Below are 18,983 nucleotides of genomic sequence, written 5' to 3'. Positions count from 1 at the left end.
TTATTTCATTCAATTTTTATAAACGTCTTCATGCTTGTTGACCTTGCCCTAGCGACGGGGCAGCAGTCAGCATATAGCTTTAGTTACCCAGAAGACAGTCTTTGAGATGAGAGTCTGGAAGTTAGGTGTGCCTAAGTCAGCGACAGAAGTAGTGTGCATACAATAATTAAAAGTGCCAAGTTCATCAGAAAAGTAAGTGTAATTATTTTGACACCGTAATCTGTGGGTTTAATCGTTGAGAAAGCAGAGGTTATCTACGGAGCGGCGTTTTGAATTAGCTGCCACAGTCGCCGCCAACCAGACGACACCATTTCCGGACCGAAGTTACTAAGTTACTATCATATACAAGGTATTTTAATTTTATTTTGACAACATTATTGTAATTTATTGTTTTTGTAGCGCATTGTTACTGTGTTAACTAGTAAATAAATGCAGTGTTCCAACTCCAATTCTTTCCAGTAGACGCAACGCCCACTGAAATATTGATCAGCGTGGCTGTAACTGGTTGGTAGTCGCTGGCTCCTCTGTGGCATTGTGGTCATCGGTGAATTATGCTTGTTGTGAATGTACAGCGCACTGGCAAACTCCTCTCCTGCAGCTCACATCGGTCGCCAATGAATTATAATGTACTTTGTAATCATAAAGATTGTTTCAGAACTCAACGAAAACAGTTTATAGGCTAATTAATAACGGTTCTACATCAAAAATGCTAAATTAAAAATGTGTCGTAATTTTTTGGTTAGGCCTATGATAATTAGAAAGTGTTAAAATACCCACCTTTTATTATAAAATATTGCTACGCAATTCTGAGTAACACTACAATTGATAACAATTCCTAATTCCACAATGCCTAACTAAAAAATTACGACAATTTTATATATACCTATATAAAGTAGTAGTAAATGTTGGTTTCTCTGTTTCCCTTGTAAATAGAAACCAAATTATGTGATTAAATATCCGTGTTATTTGTGTTTTTTTTTTTACAGCATTTGTAATGATTTAGGTAGGAAATAAAAATGTACCATTTAACTGACAAGATTATTGTTATACCTCTAATTTTACATTCTACTATTGTACTAATTACATCTAAGTGACATAATGACGATATCTGACATTAATGCTACTTATATATTTATTGTGACCTTGTGTTTCCGATTTATTTGACTTCTTATATGTGAGTCATAAGTAAAATATAACTATAAGACATTCAAAATTTAGGTTACCTAGACAGAATTAAAAATTGTGGTATGATTGCACTTGTTTTAACTTTTGTTTTCAGCGTTCAAAATTGATATGTTAGTAGAAATTTAGTAAAACGTTTTTACATAAAAATTGGTTGTCTGTAAAGTCGGTTTACGGACGATAGTTTAAAGTGACGTTATAACAAAACTTTGATGAAATGATTGCCAACTTTTATGAATAAAATTGAATCATTTTTATTAAATTATCACTATTCTGTATGGATACAAAGAAGGAGTGAAATGAAATCTACAATTTAATTGATACATTTACTTTTATTTGCACTCATTAATTCAAATATGTTTATTACTTCAACGAAGAGATTATTTTAACTATAACTTTTATACATGTTTGCTATTTAACTTCTTCCAATCTGTGTTATTCTGTTAAGGATAGGACGATGATAGGAAAAGTAGGAAACGAATGGGAGTGTTTCAAGTTTAATGTGCCTTGAAAATGTCAAATCTATGGTTGTTCCAATCGAGTGGAAGATAGATAGATGCGGCGCAAGCGTACAATGAGCGTAACGGGACACAGCGTAACGGGACAATGTGTGTAACGGGACACTTTTTCGTGCGTGCAGCCGGCGTTCATCTATTTATTAGACGTCACGTCAAAAAGTGAATAACACTGTGTATTATTGTTTTATTTCTAAACAAATTTAACTCAAATTATTGCGTACAACACGGTAATGTATTTTTTTTAATGTGTGAACTCTGGAGTGTGTGAAGTGTTTTCCCGCGGGCCGCCAGCCAAGCTTGTCTCTGTTCCGGCGGACTGTCATCAACACGGCCGGGTCTCTGCAGGGTGACGGAGAGGATGAAGGAGGAAGGAACAATGAGACGGTCGAGCAGAACTGGCAAAAGTGCGGTTATCAGCCCTGTACTGCGCATGCGCGGGTAGAACCCGCACATTCAGGGGGAGGGGGCACGCAGGCTGCCTTCGCGTGTCTAAAGCCGGCCAGGAGAGAGAAGAAACACAATGACCGCTGTTCCCAGCTACGCAGACACTTATACTGACCGGGCGGAGTGGTCGGGTAGTTGAATTCGATGGTTTTATTCACATTTTTGCCAAAACATAAATATTTGTTAGAGTAGTGATTTTTAGTGACTGAACCGCGCCCTTACGGGCGCTGGCAGCCGGGAGGAATGTCCTCGTGCCGTCGTGCAGGGGGGAGGGGGGAGGGCTGTTTGCACGGCCGTATCTGCGCACCTCTCCCTGTGGGAATCCAAACAAGAGGGAGCTGGCCGGGAGGAAACAGGAAGGACTGCCGGAGCGCTTCCGGTTACCCAGGAGGCCTCCCGGGGAAGCGCGCAGGCAGCTGCCGGCCGCGGGACTTCTCACGGTGCGGCGGCCGTGTTTGGACTGTCACCGGCTTTCCCACACCACCATGTTACCATGTTCAATACTCCTTCATATCGTTAAATAACGTATTTGACGTGACAACGTCTAATAAATCGATGAACGCCGGCTGCACGCACGAAAAAGCGTCCCGTAAAGCACATTGTCCCGTTACGCACATTGTCCCGTTACGCTCATTGTACGCTTGCGCCGCATCTATCTCTCTTACACTCGATTAGAACAACCATCGATTTGACTTTTTCGGGGCACATTAAACTTGAAACACTCTTATTCGTTTCCTACTTTTCCTATCATCGTCCTTTCCTTAACAGAATAAAGTTAAATAGCAAACATGTATAAAAGTTATAATTAAAATAACCTCTTCGTTAAAGTAATAAATATTTTTGAATGGAATGAGTGCAAATAAAAGTAAATTTATAAATTAAATTGTAGATTTCATTTCACTCCTTCTTTGTATCCATACAAAATAGTGATAATTCAATAAAAATGATTCAATTTTATTCATAAAAATATGCAATCATTTCATCAATGTTTTGTTGTTTTGTTATGACATTGTCACGTTAAACTTTCGTCCGTAAACCGACTTTACAGACAACTTTTATATATATATATATATATATATATATATATATATATATATATATATATAATGTTCGCAGGCTTTCACGGCCATTGTCTGAAGTAGCTTGGCTTCTGGGTTGTAGCCGCAACCGAGGCGAATAATAGGTAACTGCTCCCTGATGATGGCGACTGCAATATCGACCGAAACATCGGTGAATTATTTGCCAAGGACACGGCTACATCCCAGAAGCCAAGCTACTTAAGAACGTTTTTTATTTGTGAATTATAGTGATATAAATCGGGTTTATAAACAGTTTCAAGTGTATTTTTGTAATTGAGGTTACGTTCCCGTCTATGTAATTTATTTTCATTATAAATTATAACATTATAATTTAATATATAATTAAAACTTATCTCGATGTGATTTAGAAAAATCTGGACATTCCGTATTTTAATTTCTTCGTTGTAAATTGAATCTTCGTCTACTTGTAACTTTTTTTTTTCGATGGAGTAAATTTCACTTTCAGAAATAATGTCAACAATCTGTTCTGGAAAGCACTGCGGACAGTAGCGGCTGGTGAATTCGAATTATGGGTGTTCGCATATAGGTACGTTACTATCCGTTCATTTAAAATGGTTAAACAGAAGAAGACAAAATTGTATTTAGGTATACATTTCTTCGCCCACTGTGCGAATGTTTTACAATTGGGCTTCTGAGCACTAAAGTCTTGATCTGATTTTGGAACATTTCTGTTCTAATATGGCCATCGGAAACCCAAGCTAAAACGCTAGAAGGTTGTAAGTTGAACAATACTGGGAAGCCTTCTTTTCTCAGACGAGAGAGCCAAACACCCGATCGTGCATCTTCGGGGTTTTTATTTTTATTTTGGACAACTCATGATAACTAATGGTCAATTAGGTTAGGTTAGCTACATTATAAATACTTTCTAAAACATTGTGGACGGTTGATTTGGTTAGGATAGCTACATAAAAAATACTGTGAAATCATTTGAACGGTTTCCTAGCCATGGATAGCTACATATTAAAAAGTTATTTGCTAAGCAACCTTCGGGGAACTTCGGGTGTGGCTCTCTCGTCTTGTGAAATGAAGGCTTCCCAACAATACTTTGTTGTGGTTTTGCGCCAAGGGTATTTTGTAGAGCGAGAGTCGGTGCGGGGAGGCTGGGCTGATTGACAGGCTGGCAGGCGATGAACTCACGGGTCAGGCCGGCCGTGTTTGGGTAGACAAGCAGGCCGTGCGCTGACGATGTATTATCGGGGTGGTAAACGCACGGAGTAAAGGTCAGGGACGGGTAAATGTGGTGTGTGTTGCCGAGACGGTCTTGATTTGCTGTAACGAATGCACTCCTACGTAGTTCGCACTTCGGGCATGGTAACTGATTGGTTCCCCAGGTGTTTTTTTTTTGGCATAACCTTTCGGCCTACACACACACATTAAACGTTGCATAACATTTTTTAAATATATATATTTGAAATGCTTTTATTATTTAACAGTTAGGTTAATGACTTAAGGTCGCAATGACCCGTAAACAGGGTGTTTATAGCTGTAATAGCAGTGGTGGTGAAAAAATCTCGGGGCAATCACGAGGTCAAGGTGACTGAAATTCAAGATGGCATATTTGATGTTTATCGACGCTGGGGACGCACCACAACGCCGAACGTACAATAACGCCGAATACCATAACGCCGAATGTCCAAATTGACCACAACGCCGACAGCTAGAAAACTGCTGTGTACCACAACGCCGAATTACCACAACGCCGAAATACATTAACGCCGAAAAATGTCATTGCAGGACTGCCACAAAGGTTACGTTAGGTAAGGTTAGCACACAAATTGATTCAGTTGTTTTTCATTTTGCTCCTGTGGCCCCCCTTCCCCGCAAAATCATTTTTCGGCGTTATTGTACGTTCGGCGTTGTGGTAACGACCCGACGCTGCCGTCCGCGTCCTGAGTCGTGCACGTGCGTGTGCGCAGAGCCGCTGCCGGCCGAGGCGCCGCCCCCGCCGCCGCCTCCCCCGCGTCCCGCCGGCGCGCCGCCCCTCAAGCGGGGGCCGGGCCGCCCCCGGCTGCGGCCCGTGGGGCCGGCGCACCGCGGCGTGCGGGGTCCCTCCCGCCCCCGCAGGGCGCCCAAGCCGCTGCCCGTCCCGCTGCGCTCCGCCCCCGCCTTCGGCTTCTACACGCCGCCGCCCCCGCCGCCCCCAGCCGACTGAGGTGAGTATACCTTCAGGGATTATGTAAACCCCAAACTATAATATATATATTTATTTACAGAAAAATCCTAATTTTGAAATAAGGCGCCAGTAATGGTGATTGGCTGTAATGTTTTGACAAAATATGTTCTACTTGATAATTTAAAAATGTTCTCAACCAATATTTACTTTCTTGTTCCCACCACAACTAATTTTATCGGCCTGTCTGTATCTTCGCCATTTGTACCGCTCTCAGCCAGAACATTATTGTATCGGTCACCTTCTAAGCTTTCATATTTATTGCTCACTCGTCATTTAACAATACACGTATTTTGTTAATTTGTTACTGTGATTATGTTAATATAAAATGTTCTCAGAGCTACAGTTCCAAATGTCAACTATGTTGTAGTAACTGGTCATGTGCCGGTCACTTATTCAACTTTCCAGCTCCTCCTCAATTTATTGTTCTATAATCAAAGCTTAATTAATTATTTAATTCTACTGCTTCATTTAATGCCAATTCCAGTTATGATGGGCTCTCTCTCTCTCATGACTTTTCTCGCAGAGATTTAATTATTTTTATTATTTATTATAATTTGTTCATGGCATTTATGTCATTAAAAATGTCTCTAAATTTGTTTTCTTTCTTATCAAGGAATGGCATCTTGTCTGGATCAGTTCAACATCTAAAGCATCCTGTTTACGTTTGAATTCCACCATGAACTTAGCAAGAAGATAGAAGGCGTGAACAACATACTTGTGTTGTATGTGAGCTCTGAATCCAACAAATGCCGGTCCTCCCTTAACTTTCACTGTAAATACTCCAGTATTTTTATATATTCGATATTATCTGTACATAAGATGTTTCACAATATTGTTTAAAGTGTTTGTGATTTTAACTTCAAGAAATGTGAAGCACTGAGTTGACTTTATTTTCTTGTAGATTGTAAACTCTCAAACGATCAAGGCAAACATTGTCCGTTTCTCAAGCTATCAAGTCAAACTTGGCCTGTTTAACAGGGAGTGCAGTGGCGATTCGTGATTCGTGAAGGATGATGGTGTTTTAATCTCGGGCACTCTTTTTAACCATTATTTTCAAGTCATAAAAACCATTTTACTCCAAACTGAAAAAGACAGGAATCTAGATGACGAATAGTTTATGATTATCTGTGTTTTGAATTCATTGCTAATACAGATTTCATCGCTAAAACACACGTGATGAGAAATTACAAATAAATAGTTCATAGTAAAATATTAAAATGTAACTGTGTGAATCTAATAGGTTTAGTAATTTTTATTTCAGCGGTAATTAATATCTCCTGTCAATTTTTTCCGTAATTAAACTAATACAGTTACAAACAAGTTATTAAAATGTGATAGAAAATCATTTATGATGCAATCTGTACTCATTAGCTCCAGCTAAAATGCAGCGTAGGTACACGGAACAATTTGACTTTTAGTGGCACAAAATATTCCACAAATACCAGGAAACACCCAGAGAACCTTACAACTTAAGATGAATTGTACAGTTCGGGCCAAACGTCTTACGAACTGGGCTCCATACTTGGATGTATACTTGCTCGGAACGGACCGGCAATGCCAAATAGTAGGGGGGAGTCCTACAGAACCAAACAGTGCCAATTCAGCGTGGCCCGGTTACACTTCAACTATTCTAAAAACATAATTATTTCCTTTTTTCTAAGTTTACCTCACAGTTCCATCGCTCGTTAACACTTCACGGTCAACATATTTTGAACGGGTTTAGCACTCTAAGTAAATTTCCACGCCCAAGAAGATTTGTCATCCTCCTTGGATCCACCACACTGATAGTTTTAAGTTACACATTACACGATTAATGGTGATTGTTAACTGAGAGTATTTTTTTTCTCTCTTCAGGCACACAAATTCATTACAGCGTGCATTCATCATTTCAGCTCCGAACTGTGCGTGGTTCTATGTTGCTTAATTTAATTAAGTCCTACGCCACCAATGTGAAACTACTAACATGTCAAACATGGTAGTTACATGTACTGTTTATTTGTGCTGTCTCCCTCAGATGAAGTCTGGCTTAAGTAATATCTTCACTGCGTTAAATTTTAGAGAGTGTTTTGCCAAAATTATTAAAACGAAGAAAAAATTTGTGATTTTCAAGCGAAACAAGTGCACCGTATTAAGGCATAGCGAACCGCCACTGCCAGTACTTAGCTGTAGTTACTGTATCAATTAATTGTGCACTTACAAACTATGATCAATGTTACCATTATTGCAAAACTGCAGTGTTACATTCTTCTTTTTGTCAATAATAAAATTACTACTCTTAGTGCTTATTGTGATTTTGTAAAAATTTACTTAATTGCATAAAATATCTATATTCCAACATTATAAATCTTTTCACAGCACCAAGTCTAATGAGCATAGCTGATACACTGGTGGCAAATCTTTGAAGTAGTTTTAAAATTTTGTTTTGATTACAGACATTTTATGTAAATGTTCAAACTATTCTTGGTCAAATCTAATTGTGCGGTAGAAACCTATATATATTTTTCTTTCTTTCTAGAATTGGAAGACGAAAAACTTGTCTCATACAAATTTAATGTGTAATTTTCCTTTTGTTTTGTGAACAAATTTATTTTGTAGTCTGCTGTTTCAGTAAATGTGGACAGCAAATAATTTAGTACCGGCATGATATTCTGTTATTTTTGTTCTTAACTTTTTTAAATGTTTTTAGTGACGATTCTCCCTTTTTTTATCAGTTAATTCACTCCTTAATAATAAGAAAATTCTCATGAGACTCTAGCTTCTTGTCTTTTATTTTCTTACTTTGACTCAGTTTTCGTGTTGTATCAGCTAATCCTTTGTCCTCTTTGCACCAGTAACCTGTGTGTAAGGTGTTTTTATCATCAGTGGGTTGGCAGACTTCGTAAAGCTATGTTCACAAATCCTAAAACCATATTCTTACCAAATATGTTATGGTGGTATTAATTTTTGAGATTGCCAGCCTGTTTTTCGCAGTATCAAGAAATGCTGTAAATACTGATATAGTGATCATTATTGGGACAGTTAGTACCAGCTTTTTGTGGCATTTTTTGCTGATCTTGAAAGTACAAAATCATTGCTCGAAATTATCAATCATCTCACAAAATAAAATTAATAATGGAATCTACACTAGTGTGAACTGTGATTTTGTGGACATTACAGTGTATGCATAATGAACCAATAATGGATATTTAATAACATGGTGTTAATAAAGTTAATTTCTCTGTTTAAGTGTACCCACAACTTATTGTTTGACCATAGGAAAGTTTTTTTACTCTTAAATGTGGTTATTTGTAACTTGCATATTTATAAACTATTATTTATCTGTTAAGCGTTTAATGTACTAATGGTTAAGTTAAGTGCCTATATCTAACAAATATTTAACAAAAATTTAATAATTTAAGATATTTTCTTGTACCATAGATTTTGGTTATGAAAAGACAGGTAACTTTTGATGATAAGAGGTAGTACATAAGCTGATCAGTAATTTGCAGATATAAATCATGTTTCACAATTGATGGGCATATCTAGTTTGAAAACAAATGTGCCAGAATTAATTGGGTACATCCCATAGGTTTGTAGGAAAATAACTTGAAATCCAGGTTCTAGGAAAATTCTTTGTATGAATGGTCTGGAAGTCATTCCTGTGGTTCCAGGTATTCTTATAATGGTTATTTATTATCACTTAGCCTGTGTTTTCTTCCTGTAGTTTAATATAAGTTGCTCGAAGACAACAATATATGTTATATATACCAGAGTGTTTGTTATAATGAGTGATGGTGCTTTTGCTTACAATGGCTTCATAGGAAACATATGCGGTGTGTGATGTACAATGTGTAATTGGTGGCAGAGGGGTGTATCTAGTTTTCCTCTTGCCCTTCCAACAGCAACAAACTTACCAGGCATAATTTGTTTTGTACGCATGTGCATTATATGTTAAATTAATATAGAAATTTGCTGAGTTTCTTTTACCCTTGCTCAAACTCTCTCTTCTTTTTTTATACTCCTGGTCTATTTTTTTGTCATATTGGCGATAATAAAACCAATCTAAAAAATTTATGAAATTCTGAGTAGTAATCTCAGAAACGCGCACGTGGCATATGTTTCTGTGGCTTTGATGTCAGAACTAGGGCACTATACTGTCCAACCTGAGCCTGCATCTCTTCTTCCCCTCATGAAGGTTGCTCCTCCCAGTCATTCATTTATCATCCACAGCCTCTACTGCAGACTGAGTAAGAAACAGCTCCAATGGACAAACATGATCATTGATAATGAGCGTATTGTAACTACTCCCTTACCTTGCTTCAAGTCAACAAAGGGGATAATCTAAGAGATGAAAGAGAATGGTGAAAACAAAATAAACTAGAGAAATAAGTGAAGTTAGTTCTGAGCTTCTTACATAGATCTGTAAGCAAATTGCACCAACCACCAATGAAAAGATCTAACAGATTGGTGCATTTCCAAAATATTTTATTTCCAACAACATTACTCAACAGCTTATTAAATGCTTAGAGCACACTATTATTGTTTTCAGTAACTGCAAAAAAATACTATTTGTTTGTGTGTTCTAATAAGCGTGTTGGTTTTTAAAATGTCGCATATTTGAATTATTAAAAAGGTAACTTCACAGCAACTATTTTACACATCAATAAGTTGCAGCCACTATCTCAAACTATGACTCTCCACACTTTGTGTGTCACTGCTATGCACCACAGTAATACGTAAAATATTGTTAATATACAGAAAATCTTCACCTCCACGAAAAAGATCAACAAAGTAACAAATAAAATTATTAATACCATGGTATTGATCAAATGGATAAATAAGATATATGCTACTTTACAGTAATAATATGATCGCTACTGTGCCATATCCAGCTAATATAAACAGCATGCCACCTTCCATAAACTTGTATTTCACCAACAGAAACTGTTAAATCTTCCGTTAATTACTCAGTACATTATGACGATAACTCTTACGATGAAAACTTTTGTATAAGATGGCCATGGTCAAAACTCCGCGGAAAATGTGGACAAAAAGCCAGTACCACATCAAACTTGAAATTAAACACTTAGGCCCTACAGTAGCATAAGTCGTCTCATCAGAAGAAATGATCCTATCTTACAAGCCAACAACCCTGCTTGCTGCCTCGTAACAAGCGCACAGGGGAAAACGCTCGCTTTTCCAAACAGGCAGGATGCAGCCCATTTCCCCCAGCACAGGAAACCAGCAACGCCACTGCAGAATGGCGCCCGAAATAATTCGACTACTCTTGTCATGACCCTCCAAAACGATTAAAAAATCATGAAGCACTAGGAAAAAAATTTCGACTCTAGTAGATTCACTGCAGCAACACGAATCATACGACTCTTCGTTAGCACACAACTACCGGCCATAGAAGACCACTCTTAAACTCTCGCAGCAGACGTTCACAAACATTAAGGTTTTGTTACGATGTATAATGTGGGGAGAAATGGGTTCGTAAGGGATGGCCCAGTTATGATTTATTACAGTTTTATTGATTACTAATATTTACATTAATAATAAATAATTCTACTTAAAAATATCCTCAAATCACTCAATGTCTGTCAAGTTCCACAGTTCGCACTCCTCACTGGAGCTAGGCTCGGCAGTGGTTCGCCCCTTACCTCGCGCCTGTCCACACACACAGTCTCGCGCCACTCAGTCGCACTCTCACGATTCAGTCGAACTCCCCGTCTTGCCACTCTCAGGGAGGGGGTCTCTCACCCTCTTCGTCAATGTCACGCTTCTCTTCGCTCGGAATCCGCTCGGAACTCACGCGGAGGCCGACGTCGCGGCTTAAGTAGTCGTGGGTCGTCTTTCCAAAACCGACGAGAACAGCTGTGACGAGTCGCGTCATCCCGGGTCGACCCGACGCCCGAACAGTCCAGAAAAGCAGCGGCGGCCCGCGGAATTCTCCAGGCCGCCCAGCGATGGATAACAGCGCCGAGGTAGGACGACGCGCGGGGCGCGGAGGGGGAAAGGTGGTAGCGACGGCCCTTGTAATCCGGCCAGGCACGTGTGACATGCCTTACGTCAGTGAACGTCACGTGACTCAGGGCGTGACGCCGGTGGCCTGGCAGGGCCGCCAGCCAGCTCCGAACCTGGCGAGTGTCGCGGTCCTGTCCGCGTTCGTAACAGTATTTTTTTTGTGTCAGTTGCATAATTAATTCTACAGCACAGTAGAATCCCTGAAGAAATCAAACGGGTGAATCCCACTTCCCATCTCAAGGCTTGGATTGCAACAACAAACCCGCTCGCTACGCTCTCCTATTTTCCTCTCAAAAAACATGTTGCCAACTCCTCGCACGCACGCGGGGAAACTAAACCGCCAACCTCCGCCGCGCGCACAAAACAAAAAAATTCCCAAACAACTACCGCCGCCCGCGCGCAATCGCAGCGCAAGCACTGACACAGTGAAGTGCTGCTCTCAGGCGGCAGCGGCAGAAACAAGCACACCAACGTCAGCGCGTAGCACTGGCTCACTCGCCCCGGCAATGTGGCGGCGCTAGCAACGCTATAATATTAAAAAAAAACTCCCCCTTGAATCGAAAAGCTCTCGTGCTTGCAAAATTGTAACTCTGAAATGGGAATGATAAACACTATCCTGTGTATTTTTCTCTCTCCTCTTCGCCCCCCCCCCCCCTCCTTCCCCCAACTCAAAGCCCGCAGGAATCCTACAGATTTACACCCATGTTAGTAAATATTGTATGGTAGAATTATTTTTTATATTTACCTTTTATTTCACACTTTTTGTAGTCTGGCAGGTAGCTCCTCCCCCCTCCCCCTTTTCATATCCGTCCCTGTAAGGTGGCATGTACAATGTGGAATAGCCACTGCAGTCTCCTCACTTGACCTCACATAAATATTTTCATTGTAGTCTTCATTTGAGTAGTGGTGGTGGTGGTGGTGAATTGCTCACACCGTACTCCTCGCATATTTCTGGGTTCAAACACAGTCAAGACTTTTGGTTTATGAGATGGCCCTAAATATCCAACAGCTCGACATTTGGAAATTCATGCTTTGCCCATTCCCTCCCCTTTCCTTCCCACTCATAGCTATTGTAGCAGTGTTTTAAGTTGATCATTCTCAAAGCCCTCTGGGCCTCCAATGTTCACGTGAAAATTTTGATTTGTCTATGTACAACTTTCCTGTGTGTGGTTTGACATCATTGCTTTTCAACACATGTGGACAGCATATAGCAGAGTGCAAACAACATTTTGATAATACCTTGCAAATGTAAGTTGTTAAGGTACCTTAAATGAAATATGATCAGGAAAGGCATGGTAATCAGTCTCATATCTAGTTCTCCCACCTAGCATAGCTCCAACACTTTAGTTTCAAATAATTTCCCTGTAATTTTTTTTGACAAAATTGTTTTCAACCAATTATAGCACGTAGCATTACCTGACTGAACTGCTGAAGCTTTTGGGCTAAACAGTGAGAGATCAGGTTATGAAGTATTATGTATTTAGTTGTAAGAAAGTTATTATTATTTTTTTATTGTGTAGCAGTTAGATATCAAGGTAATGCACTAAACAAAATGCATACAACTGAATGTTATATTGGTTAGCTTGTAGTTTTTACTAATTGACTGTTTTTATTTTATGTCCATGGTATAGACAGCACCTGCTTTTAGAAATGGTATTTATTGCATTCAGTTTCAGGTAAAATCTTACAACTGTGATGTATGCGATCAAAACATGAAAGAATTTTTTTTGTTTATAACAGATCAAGATGATTTTCACATTATATATTCTTGTTATGAACTGTGGATTAACTTATTTTCACACTCAATACAGTTTAATCCGCTATTTTTTATTTATTTGTATATTGTGTTCATAAAATGAAGTTAGCAAATGAATGTATAGTGCTTAAGATTGAGTGAATGTTTTATATTTAATAATTATACTTGTTAAATGTATTAACATTCAAAGTATGCTAATGTTAAAATGGTGTATCATGATGTAACTAGAGGATCTTAATATAATATTGAGCTGTCAAGAATGTGATAACTCGAAAAAGCTAGTCACAAGTGCAAAGCTATGCCGCATCAAGGCTTATATTATTTCTCATTAAGTAAAAAGGTAACAATTTTGTTTAAGTAGTTGTAGGTTATTTGCTCATTAACTACTTATATTTAAATAACGTGATATTGTTTGACTCTCTATAGTAGTTAAGATGTTGATTACTGTCAATAAAATTGTACTTGTCTATATGTTAAATTTTAATTCATCTCAGTACATGTGGTATTATAGAAAGTTATTGTAACACAAGTACTTATATGTACTTTTTCCTGGCATTTGTGAAAATTTGGTTTAAATTTACACTAAGCAATTTAGTTATTTATTCAAAATTAACATTTTATAGCTTGGATGTTAGGTTTAGTTAGTATTCTTTTTCTCACAAGAATAACTTATTTTATAGAATATATTTTACTTTTCATAAATCATCAAACTGTGAACTAAAACAAAAAAAAAGTAATTTCTTTTCTGGTAAGCATTACCAAAAATATAGAAACTTCTTTGTTTTACCGGTACGAATATTTCACCATCTCGTAATTCTTCAAAATTTAATGTTCTTATAAATAAGGTAGATGTTGTAGCAGTAAAAATTATAATTTTTTGATCTTAGAATGTATTAAAACAATTAACTTTCTGGGAACATTGATATTGTGACAAGTGCCACTGATCACAAGTTAAGTTAAGTTTTATAATAATTAATTTTATGTTTTTGTCACGATTTCATTTAATGGGATTATTAGGGTTGGAAACTTGATCTCCGTACTAACGAGAACATTCTATTGACTCGGAGATTTTTATGTATATTTTTTGGTAAAGTTTAAGTTATTGTTTTATGGTTCTATTTTTAAATATTATCTTGTATTTAATTTTCCATGGGCAGCATATATATACATACTTGGGCATTCTTAAAGAAGTGTGAGAAAGTGAAAGACTGGAACTATTTTCATTGACGCGCTGTTGAAAAGACTGACAGTGACAGTGCCCACGTACCAGGAGCAGTCTTGTTTATGTGCGGAGGCGCAAACATTGTAAAATAAATTCATTTAAAAGTATTTTCAACTCAACTCCGCAAATATCTGGACTGCTACCCATATTTTCAGGATCGTGAGCCTTAAACAACAGCAGCAGAAAATTTAAGAAGGACCTAGCAATAGTAATACCTGAAATAACACAAACTAAAAAAGTTAAAGTATAACATATTGGTGCTTTTACGTTTTGTTAGCTTCGGCATTAAAAAGAAAATACCGTCCTCAACTTGCATGCATTTATATTTACAAAATTTGAAATCACAAAAAATATATATAAATTAGAACCTTTTTTACATTTAGAAAAAATTATCTGGCCAGATTTTTCATATTATGTAAATTACTTATACACACAACTACAAAGTAAAATATGTATGCACAAATTCAGTTAAATATGATGTCCTTTTCCTAATATTCCGTTAAAACGTTCCAATTTAAAGTCAGTCTCGTTGGGGCAGCCTACACGCAAATAAATTTAAACGGAACTTCAAAAAATTGTAACTTGCATATAAATAACCAAAGTTTGTTTCTCGTAAGTTTTCCGGCGCGGACTTCGCGTTTCTTAAGGTGCTGACGGACCGGTCATCGTTTACTCACGTGCACCACGCAATGTTATTTCTTGAAATCACCGTCACTAAAGTTCTACCAGCTGGTTACTTACACTGCAAGTCGCTGGCCGACGCCGGTAGCCTACAACTCACATAGTTTCGGTTCCCTACCACGATCGTGCAACTTCGGATTTCTCTCAAAAATTGAAATTAAAAAAATCGAAGGGTTAGGTTAGGTTAGGTTAGGTCAGGTCAGGTCAGTCACAACATGCTTGTTTTCATTGGAAACTTCTGATTTAGCGGCTGAAGTGGCGTTAATACCAAAACGCAAAACTTCGGAAATCTTCGGAAATTCTTGCAGGGAACCGAAACTACGTGAGTTGTAGGGCGTAAAATTGCAACACGGAATTATACCAATGCAGGCTGCAAGCACCCAGTTGCCTGGCTGCTACACAGACTTTCCTCATAGCAGCAGAAACACCTGGCTTGCAGTGTAACGAGAACATTGGTGCTACAGTTAACGAATTGCAGCCCGCTGACAAAGTCGGTGAAAATTTGCACAACATTTGAAATTACCGCGCGGTGCATTTCGCGGAAATATAATTTACGTCTTTAAAAGTTTCACGTCGACACTTTTAAATAAGCACCATCCTTTCGTTAAAAACCCGGTTAAACGTACAGCAACACCCGGAGTTATACACATCATGACATTAGTATTTTGCATGACGTTTTCTGCGCTAGCTCTCGCTTCGCGACCGCCCGAGCCAAGAGTGACTGGGCAGCCTTCTTTTCACAGACGAGAGAGCCAAACCTCCGATCGTGCATCTTCGGTTTTTTTTTTTGTTCATTGTAAATAAATATGGCGGTGTTGATAAAAGGATACTAATGGTCTATTAGGTTAGGTTAGCTACATTATAAATACTTTAAAACATTGTGGACGGTTGATTTGGTTAGGATAGCTACATTAAAGATACGGAAAAAAAAAACATGAACTTCGGGTTTTGGCTCTCTCGTCTGTGAAAATAAGGCTGCCCATAGTGACTTCTCTCCGCCTGTCTGCGGCTTGCCCGCCGTAGCACGCCGCTGTCGTGCGCCAAAGAAAATAGTCCCAGTCTTTCACTTTCTCGCATTTATTTGTGCATGCCCAAGTATGTTTAAGTATATATATGCTGCCCATGGAAAATTAAATATAAAATAATACTTAAAACTGGTACCATTAAAAATAACTTAAACTTTACTAAAAAATATACATTAAAATCTCCGAGTCTGTAGAATGTTCTCATTAATACGGCAATCAAGATGCCAACCGGATAAACTCATTAAATTAAATCGTGACATATATAAAATAAATTAATATAAAACTTAACTTAAAAATTAGCTTGAACTGTTGTTTTATTCGTGTGATCAGTGACATTGGTCACAATATTTATATCATGCAAGCGTGGCTCTAAATCTAGTACATTTTTAGGCACACACCATGTATGAAAGAATAATTCTGCAGTACCTATCTTGCCAACATAATATCAAAATAAAACTTTTATTTGTATGATAGATGAAATGTATGTTAAGTTTTGACTTGGGCAATTATTCGAAATGTGAATATCTTACTTTCGAAGTTACCGGTACTCTACCAAATATAGTTTTGTAGATTTTCCTGGCAATGTGGTTCACATTCACCACTTAAACCTTCCGTTGACTCATTTATACACATATCTATGTTATACTAGTTCTGTGAGTAGATAAAGCAGAATTTTGGCATTCACTCATGCTTATATGAGGGTTGGTAAATTCCATCGGGGAATGAGAACTGGTGTGGAGTAACTCAGGACAGCTGAACTTACAGGTCTCAGAAAGCCTGAGATACAGGTTTTTAATTCGGGACCCTGTTTGTTTTTCCCATTTTTGGTTTCACAGCAGAGTTTTCACTTAATATTTGTTTTGTCATAACTGTGTATAATTATGTTTACTTTTTTTAATAAATAATTTGAGGTAAAACTTATTCATTACTTGCATTAGGGTATTTTTCCTGACATTTAAATCCCAAAAGCTTGAGTAAAATTAGCATATGGGTTATGAAATTAATTCAAATAATGTAACACAAAAATAAGCAGTTGTGATTAAATAATATGCCTCAAAATATATCTAAATACATACCATATGACTAACTTTACTACCTTAATAATTGTTATGTCATTTTGTTTTAAATGTTGATACATATATAATTTTAAAATGTTTGCACTAATTGTGTTTTGCAATGCATTTTTTTTAACTTCCTAATACAGAAATTGTAATGTAAATTACGTTTAGGGAGGGACATGGTGAAAATGGCAAACAGTGCATATATAAGTATAATATTGCTAGTCAGATTCAATTGGTTGAAATTTTTTTTTATGTAGAGCATATGACTTGTGTGTTGTTTGCAGAAAATAAAATATTTTAAACATTAGGTGAGTGTTTTGTGTTGATTCATTTCAAAAAAGGAAATCCTTCCTAAATTTGTTGAGTTTAAAAAGGCCTTCTGCGATGTTACACAGCAACATTCCTTACACCAAATTATGTATCAACGTTTCAAACAAGTATTGATTCCTTGGGCCCCAAAGGCAATGTTGCTTCAAAGTTGAAAATGGCTGGCAATACAACTGCAACTATGCCACGTTGTAATGACGATTTAGTAATAATTGCGCTATGTGGACAATTAAATATTACCTACAATTAAAGCACCATTCTTAAAAGTTACATGTTGACATATGTTTTTTTTAAAGCAAAAATAGGTTTTTATCAATTGTACACTGTTTTCACTAAATTTTTAAAATGATTAATATATATGTTTTTGGTAATTGGCTATATTAAAAATATTAGAATACAAATCTTATATAGTTATCTACAATCGATAAAAACAAGTACCTAGTTATTACATTATCAATAAATTACATCAATAAATAATCACTGCGTAAGAGTCAAAACATGTGTCATTAGCAAAGGGTATGTGAAGTGTGAGAACCTTTTAAAAAAATTTGTTTTCTTATCAGATATTACCGCGTATCATAAGATACACTTATTAAGGGTGCATTTTGTAATTCTTCTGAAGCAGCTTGTATCTTTCTGCAGGGTTATCTCGTGTGATATTTAACACTAGTCTTCATCAGGAATCGTTCCATAGCTGGCCTTCTCTTGAATACAGTGGTGGCACTGGCATGCACCGGAAGCTTCTTTCCCTGAAAAATATTTTTGACTGTGCCTCTACTACACCAAGGAGTTCACCTCGATCATTCTATACGTCCTGGAATCCTGTAACGGCCGTAATGCTTCACCGTCGTCAGAGCGCTTTTGGATATTAACTGGCTCACGGCAGCTATACATCTTCCTGGTCTAGAACTTCGTACATCAACCTTCTCTTTTTTTCCCTTCGGTATTTTCCATTATCTCCCCCCCCCCCCCACCCCCTCGTAGAGAAACTTGCGATTTGACGATAAATTAATGGAGTTCAAACTGGCAGACGGAAAAAGTTGGGACGGGCGCAGGAACAGTAATAATAGAAATATCGTCGGGATATGTCCTGTGACGACTCTCCATAAAAAAGTATTGCTTGATCTCCTCTCTACGTCTTCCTCCCCTAGCGGTGTAGGGACACACAGTAGGACGAGGGTAAGGAGGAGGGGGAATTGATTTTTTTGGGGGGAAAAGGGGCGTATGAATAATCTCGCGACCATTTCATTCCTGGGGGAACCTTGGTGGAAGTAAATTGTTTTGCGTTACAGGAGCCAAAATATGTGTGACTTTTTCCTCTGGTTGTCCCAGACATCCCGTGCGGAATATCTTTTTTTTTTTTATTGACATCCTCAGCTACCCCCTCCCCCCCCCCCACGGATGTTTGTTGGTTGGGTGGAGGGGTGGTTTGAGGGAAGGGAGGGGGTCGGAGTTATGATTCCACGTCGTCCCAGATTGCCAGCGAGC

At 37.9% G+C, this 18,983-nt stretch overlaps 1 long non-coding RNA gene across 1 annotated transcript; it reads left to right on the top strand.

Moving 5' to 3' along the window:
- Positions 1-5,275: 5,275 nt before the first annotated feature.
- On the top strand, positions 5,276-17,475 carry LOC134541682 (uncharacterized). The gene is made up of 2 exons (XR_010076680.1): positions 5,276-5,397; positions 6,031-17,475. It is a non-coding gene; the product is annotated as an uncharacterized LOC134541682 (long non-coding RNA).
- The last annotated feature ends 1,508 nt before the right edge of the window (positions 17,476-18,983 follow it).

The sequence above is a fragment of the Bacillus rossius genome (genome assembly GCF_032445375.1).
Source record: "Bacillus rossius redtenbacheri isolate Brsri chromosome 4 unlocalized genomic scaffold, Brsri_v3 Brsri_v3_scf4_1, whole genome shotgun sequence".
In the NCBI taxonomy this organism is placed as follows: Eukaryota; Metazoa; Arthropoda; class Insecta; order Phasmatodea; family Bacillidae; genus Bacillus; species Bacillus rossius.
This window is presented reverse-complemented; position numbering and strand designations above follow the sequence as displayed.